Below are 6564 nucleotides of genomic sequence, written 5' to 3'. Positions count from 1 at the left end.
CCCACACCCTTGCAGCTGCAGCAGGGACACACTGTACAGCCGCGACACTAACTTTACCCACAACCCTACTACCCCCCCCACCTCTTTCCTCTCCATTCCACTCTACCGTCTCCCCTCTCCTACAAGCTGGGATGAAGCAAGGAGGAGCGGACCCCAACAGCTAAATGAGTACGGCGATGAGTGCCCTGTGTGGACCCCAATGGGTACCTCAACTACCCCCTCCCCTCCTCCCTCGCCGGCTCTGCCGCGCTGCTCCAAGTGAGTCAAGGTTGACTCAACGGAGATGGGGAGTGGGGGCTAGTGCCTAGACGTGTAGGGCGCACAGCAAGCATGCACTCTTACATCGTTCGCCGTATATCACATCCTCGAACAATTCATGATCCTGGAATCGAGGGAAAGACGCCCAGACGCGCGTCGGGGGCACTTTCGTCTTTTGTGAGTGAGGAGGCACAGGAGGGGAGCAGTGGTGATGGTGGGGGGCGTGAGTTTACCGCAGGGTCAGTGAAGGGAGGCTACGCTGCGGAGGGGGCAAGGAGGGGGGGGGGGCATGCTTCTGCCCGGAGTAGCCATTGCCGTTTGTTGGCCAGCGGGTGCATAACTTTTACGAGCTAATTCATATTATTAGCTATTTGCAGAGAGGCGGCGTTGGCCGGGCCGCGGCGCGCAGCAGACGGCCGGGGGGTTATCTCGGTGCAGCATGGATCTAGCTAGCGCTAGCTAGGCACTACTCACTGCTAGTGGCCCGGCCGGGGCCCGGCGCGCTAGGGCGGGCGGAACTGTTGGCAATTTGCGGGCAAGTGTGTCAAGGTGGCGGTTGAGGCGGCCCGGGCGCGCGGCGCGGGGCGCGGTGCGGCCAGGGCGCGCTGGGGAGCAGGGCTGCTCTAGCGCGCCCGCGCGCAGCTCGTGGCCCCCCCGGACCCGCACCGGAAGCGCGCAGCAGAGCCGGCCGGAAGGAACTACCCGCCGCACTCGCACACACACTCCTCCCGGCGATATACGGACCAGCCTCCCGCAACGTGTTAGGCTGAAAATCGTGCCCGGCAACGTTTACGAATTTTGTAGTAAACATGACCGTTTCGGCACCAAAGTCTGTGATAATCGTGAGAGCGTGCTCTTGTCTTAGTGAAAAAAAGTTTTGTAGCAGCTCAAATGACTTCAGCTTGACCGTCTTCTGAGAAGATAAAAAATTCGTGTTGTCTATCAAGAAACAGAGAATAGAAGTTGGAAAAGTGTCGAACCCCAGTCGTGTGTTTTGCCCGATTTTGCCCCCTTGCAGGGCAGTGCACCTCCTCAGCCGTGCCCCGCGCGGCCCTGCCATGCAGTGTAGGATGCTCATCTCTCCTTGTAGAAGTGCATTTCGCAACATAATGCAAGTCACATGCTTTGTTTTAAAGCGGGCGAGCCGGGCCGGGCGGCGCGCTCCGTATGCGATGCTCCGGCGCGGAGGTCTCCCCGGAGCTCGGAGCGGCGGTGGGTGGGCGCGGAGCGGGGCGGGTGCAGCGCGGCGGCGGCCACCACCATGTTAGCACTTCACACATCAAACTGCGATACGAGCCTCGACTTTTCCACTTCTTCAAACGTGCTGTTAACACACGCCGCACGTGGGAACACGAAAAAAAAAAAAAAAAAACTTTGCAAACTTCCTGTTCATAGATTTCATCACCCTTCAATATTCATAATACTTTAGATTTCGAAGGCTGCGCTCGCGGGGCGACTCGCCCCCATGGTGATGGCGCCGAACGGCTGGCTATCTGGGTCCCCGCGATGCGCCCCGCCCGCCAGCCCCCGCCAGACCCCGCCAGCCCCCGCCAACGCCCCACCACCCGGGCAGAATGAGGACAGATCACTATCGTGCGTGTTCCATGTGTGTATCTCCTCACGGCGTTTATCGGCTGCGCGCCGGGGCGTCTTCCGGCGCTCAGCCGAATTAGCCGCAATCACAGTCGGCGGCGGCCGCGTTTAAATTTGGCGCGCTCCCCTGGCAGCAGAGAGTCCAGTCGTAACTGTAATCACGGCAATAAAATATGAAATAAAATAGGGTTATAATTATTCGCCCGGGGATAAGCAGGCACGGTGTGCCCCAGCCTCATTGCAACTAATATATTAAAGTAGTAGCTCATGACATTCTACGCAAACTCTCAACGTCTCTTTCATGACGAGGGAAAAAATAAAAAAAATGTAACTCGAGTATATAAGGCCTATAAAAGTACCTTACCTGCACCCCCAAGCCCAAATGAGGACAAGGCTTATGAGTCGTGGACTTGCGCTCCCCCCACGCCACGCCCCGCCCTGCCCGGCCGTTGGCTCTCCTTTACTCCTCCGTCCTCTTGCTCCCACACGCTCTCTGTCGCGCAGACTCTCTGACTCTCTCTCACACACATAGCCACACATACACATAGAGCTCCGGTCAGCGCTTTCGTGCTCGAAATTCAACCATAAATATGATTTACGGCTTGCTAGCGGTCGCTGAATGGAGCACATCGCCTATCAACGTCCAGTGTACGCCGCGCCCTGCCCCGCCCCGCCACGCCGCACCACCCTGCCTTGCCAGACGCGCGGCAGAGAGCGGGTCGGGTAAGTGCTGCCGTGCAACTCGAACAAAGGTCGGGGCGGTGCCGAGTGTCTTTAGAACCATAATCTTCGAAAATCGTGACAAAAAAAAAAACATTTTCGAACCTAAAACAAGAGCAGCAATACGACTGTCACGCGTGTATATTATCACCGATGTCGACCACAAGTGTTCCCAAAACGGTCGCGGTCGTCGCTCTCAGCCGCCCCCCGCGAGCCGCAGCCTCAGCAGCAGCGTGCTCAGCTGACGGACCATCCCCGTGACCAGTTCTCGACAGGCTGACCATATCGCGTTAGCAGCAGATATGATCCGATCAGTAAATCGGTTCGCGTGCGGATACACGGCCCCAGCCGCACCAGGTCGCCCTGACCCGAGGCGTCCCGGCCCAAAGCCGTTCCTTTGTCTCGAAGCCCCGCGCCGCGCCAGTCGAGTAGTTTTAACACGGCACTATCGCGACCGAACGGTGTATATGGAGAAGGGCAGGAGGTGGGGCAGGCGGCGACAGAGGGAGAAGGTTCCAACGAAAGCAATCCGCGGAGCGAGAGGGAGCACGGGAGAGACAGAGAAGCGAGAGAGCTCTCCTCTTTGTGCTGGACGTTATATAGGGTGGAGGGCGGGCCGTCTTTAGACGCCCACTGCGCTACGTCCATTTGACCCGCGTTAGTGCGATCACAAATCTCCCCGCGGACACAAACCTGGGCTGGGCTCGCAACACGGAGTGAGGGAGGGAGAGAGAGAGCGGGGTGGGTAGTGGGGCGAACGTCGTGTGTGTGAGAGAGAGGGGGGAGGTAGCTTTCTCAACACCCGAGCCGAGCCGAATCACCGGGGCTATGGTAGCTGATTACTTAATGACCTCCCGCACGGGGGGGCTTAACTCATCGGTGACGAGAGCGTGGGAAACACACGCCGCGCGGCGTCCTCAGAGCCCACAGCCCCGAAGAGCCTTTAGCCCCTTTGGAGCCCTCCGCCCCTCGGAGCCCTTAGCCTTAGTCCCTCAGAGACCTCGGCCCCCGGAGCCCTCATCCCCTCGGAGCCCTCATCCCCTCGGAGCCCTCATCCCCTCGGAGCCCTCATCCCCTCGGAGCCCTCATCCCCTCGGAGCCCTGATCCCCTCAGAGCCCTGATCCCCTCAGAGCCCTGATCCCCTCAGAGCCCTGAGCCCCTCAGAGCCCTCGGCCCTACAGAGCCCTCGGCCCTACAGAGCCCTCAGACTCTCAGAGCCCTCAGCCCCTGAGAGCGCTCCGCCGCCATCCTAGGCCATAGTCCCGGCCCAGCCTGCACCACGGTCTGCGTAGGAAGGCGTCCTGTTTTTGTCCGCCGAGGCCAGAGGACTCTGGCTGGGGCGACGCCTTTGGCCGCCTTTGGCCGCCGCTGGCCGCCTTTGGCGCGGCGACTCCGTGTCGTGTCGCACGACGGCGACGCCTGCACGGCATTGCGTGTCGCTACCGTAAACTGCTGCTGCTGGAGCGCCGGACAACTGGAGAGAAAAGGGCCCAGAGAGAGAGAGAGAGAGAGAGAGAGAGAGAGAGAGAGAGAGAGAGGGGGGGGTCAGGCGCCCACCAAGCACCGCGTCATGCGTCGAGCATCCCTTGTGGGCAGAAGAGGTCCCCTTCCACGGCATTCGTTCTAACTCACACTGAAAGAGAATTTGGGAAGTCGTAATGAAAAACAGTCAAAGGTAACATTTTCCTTTGGCTGGGTAACTTAGTAATACTGTTCTCACCCCTGAACTAAAATTCTAAAAATAAAACCTACCCAAAACTCGAAAATGTCGCCAATTGCTCACGATGGCCTTAGAAGTATACTTTTTCGAACTACTCTAAGATCATCGACCCAGCCCAGCATAGGGGCATGGTGCATGATGGCGTCCCGCTCCGCCCGGGCCGCCCCCGCCTCAGCATCTCTCTCTCTCTCTCTCCCAGCGGGGGTGGCCCTGCCCCCCGCGGCCCCGGCCGACAAGCACAACTGTCCTCGGTGCTTCGCGGAGCCCCGCTGGGCCCCATGCACCGCTCGGCCGGCTCCGGTGCTTGTAGGTGGGCAGCAGCAGCAGCAGCGGCGGCGGAGGCAGCGGCGGGACACAAGCGGGTCAGGGCGCCTTGCTTGTTTATGGACAATGCCGGACCGCAATTAGACGACTGTTCTGTGTCATTCAGTGCAGCGCAGTGCAGTGCAGGGGCCTGTCGCTGACCCGACCCCGCCCGCCTCCGCCGCGCCCCGTCGGCCCGCGCCGCCCGCGGGTCAGCGAGCAGGCTAAAGCTAAAACCTAGACCACCGAGAGGCCACAGCCAGATAGAGAGAGGGAGAGAAATAACGTTATTGATTCGATCCCACGGTAGTGGTGTAAATGCACTCATGACACATTGACCGTTTGTTTATCGCTGCCCGGAGCGGCTCGGCCCGTCTCCAGCGCGAGCCCTGCACCCCCCTCCCCCCCTCCTACCTCCGGCACTGCGCATCGGCCAGAGTCGTCCCGGTGATGTTCCCACAGGCCTTCGGCCGGTAGCAGTGAAGCACTGTGTTAACTAGGCGTCTAGCCGAGAAGACAGCTGGCTGCTGCATCTGCAGCTGCAGCTGCGGCACCGCAAGGGAGCTGGCGGGGCCGGCCGGTCACGCAGGCGGGCAGGCGGGCAGGCAGGCGGGCAGGCGTCTCCAAACTGGTCGTCGCTCTGCCAGAGAGCAGAGCACTGGTCAACGGAACTAGTCCCCCCCCCCCATTTTTCCCCTACCCACCGCACAGCATGAGTTATGAGTGAAAATGGCGATGATCCACATTGATTGAGCGGGACAGCAAAGAAATGGGCAAACGTAAGCACGTCTGTTGCGGCAGCTAACATTGGCAGTTTGGAGCTACCTTTTGCTTATGCTAGTTTCAAGCAAAAAAGATAGAAGTAGGAAACTCACAGCAGTCAAAGTATATGCAATTAAAGTTGAATAAGCGATCGGGTCCAGCACGCCGCGTGGGGTATCGCGCACTTCAACGTTGTCGTGTTCAGAGAGGGCGCGGGGTATCGCCAGCAGGGCGATGCGCAGCCCGCGTCCTCCCAATACTAATAATAATAGTAGTAGTAGTAGTAGTAATAATAATAGTACAGGCGCAGAGGGGAAGCCGTTCCCATCAGCAACGGGCATTACCCGGGGAGAAGAGGGGAGGGGCGATCAGCAGCACCGCATTTCATTGGGTGCCCGGCTGGGAACCTTGTTACATTTCACAAAGAAGAGCCGACCCGAGAACAGAGATCAGAAAATGGGAAGGGGAAATAGATAGAGACAGGAACTTTGCGATTTCTCGGCAAGATTTTGGTATCGCGATACGATATCACCCATTTATCGAACATAGAGCCGATGCATGATCATGGTATATTGCAAAAATCGAAACTTATATCGAAGAGCGACATGGCTGAAAATGCATCGCAAGATTGAGAGTTGGATTCAAATATTAACAGCTTTAGAAATGGTTACATGATTTTTCTACCTTTCTGCTTCATATCCAATAGAGAAGCATTATTTTTAGCTTTTTCTCATTTACATATAAGGTGGCTTGAAAAATTCCCTCGTAGATTAACATTTCTAGTAATTTTTATTTCCAAAATATTTTGTAAATTTTCGACAGCTTTTGCTTGCGATCACTTCCAAGTCGATACGAAGTGCTTGTAAAATTTACTATTTCAAATTGTAATTGTACGACACACATCATGAAAAATTTCCCTGCTAACACCTACAATTATTTTTCAAGGTATTGAGAGTGAGAGTCATAGTTAGACATTTATAAAAGCATAGAAAATATTTTTACTTCTCACACATAGTACACATGTTTAATGTAACATTTGAGTTCAGGGAGAGGGGCCGGAACAAAAACCAGCATTTTTCGACCGCCATCCTTGTTTTACCCTAGCGTGTTTTTAACAGAACTAGGGCTTCGCACCCGCCTGCCAAGCCATGTCGTCGCACTGCGAGCTCCACATTGTCACGCGAACGGGATGGGAGAGCGAGAGAAG

The 6564-nt window shown here is 57.0% G+C and overlaps 1 protein-coding gene across 1 annotated transcript in view; it reads right to left on the bottom strand.

Moving 5' to 3' along the window:
* LOC127748822 (uncharacterized) overlaps nucleotides 1-6564 on the bottom strand; it is a 131953-nt gene that overhangs the window by 63064 nt on the left and 62325 nt on the right. The window lies entirely within an intron of this gene.

The sequence above is a fragment of the Frankliniella occidentalis genome, unplaced genomic scaffold (assembly GCF_000697945.3).
Source record: "Frankliniella occidentalis isolate FOCC.00 unplaced genomic scaffold, Focc_3.1 Scaffold14, whole genome shotgun sequence".
Classification (NCBI taxonomy): Eukaryota; Metazoa; Arthropoda; class Insecta; order Thysanoptera; family Thripidae; genus Frankliniella; species Frankliniella occidentalis.
Note: the sequence above shows the minus strand (reverse complement) of the source record. Positions and strands in the feature narration are given on the sequence as shown.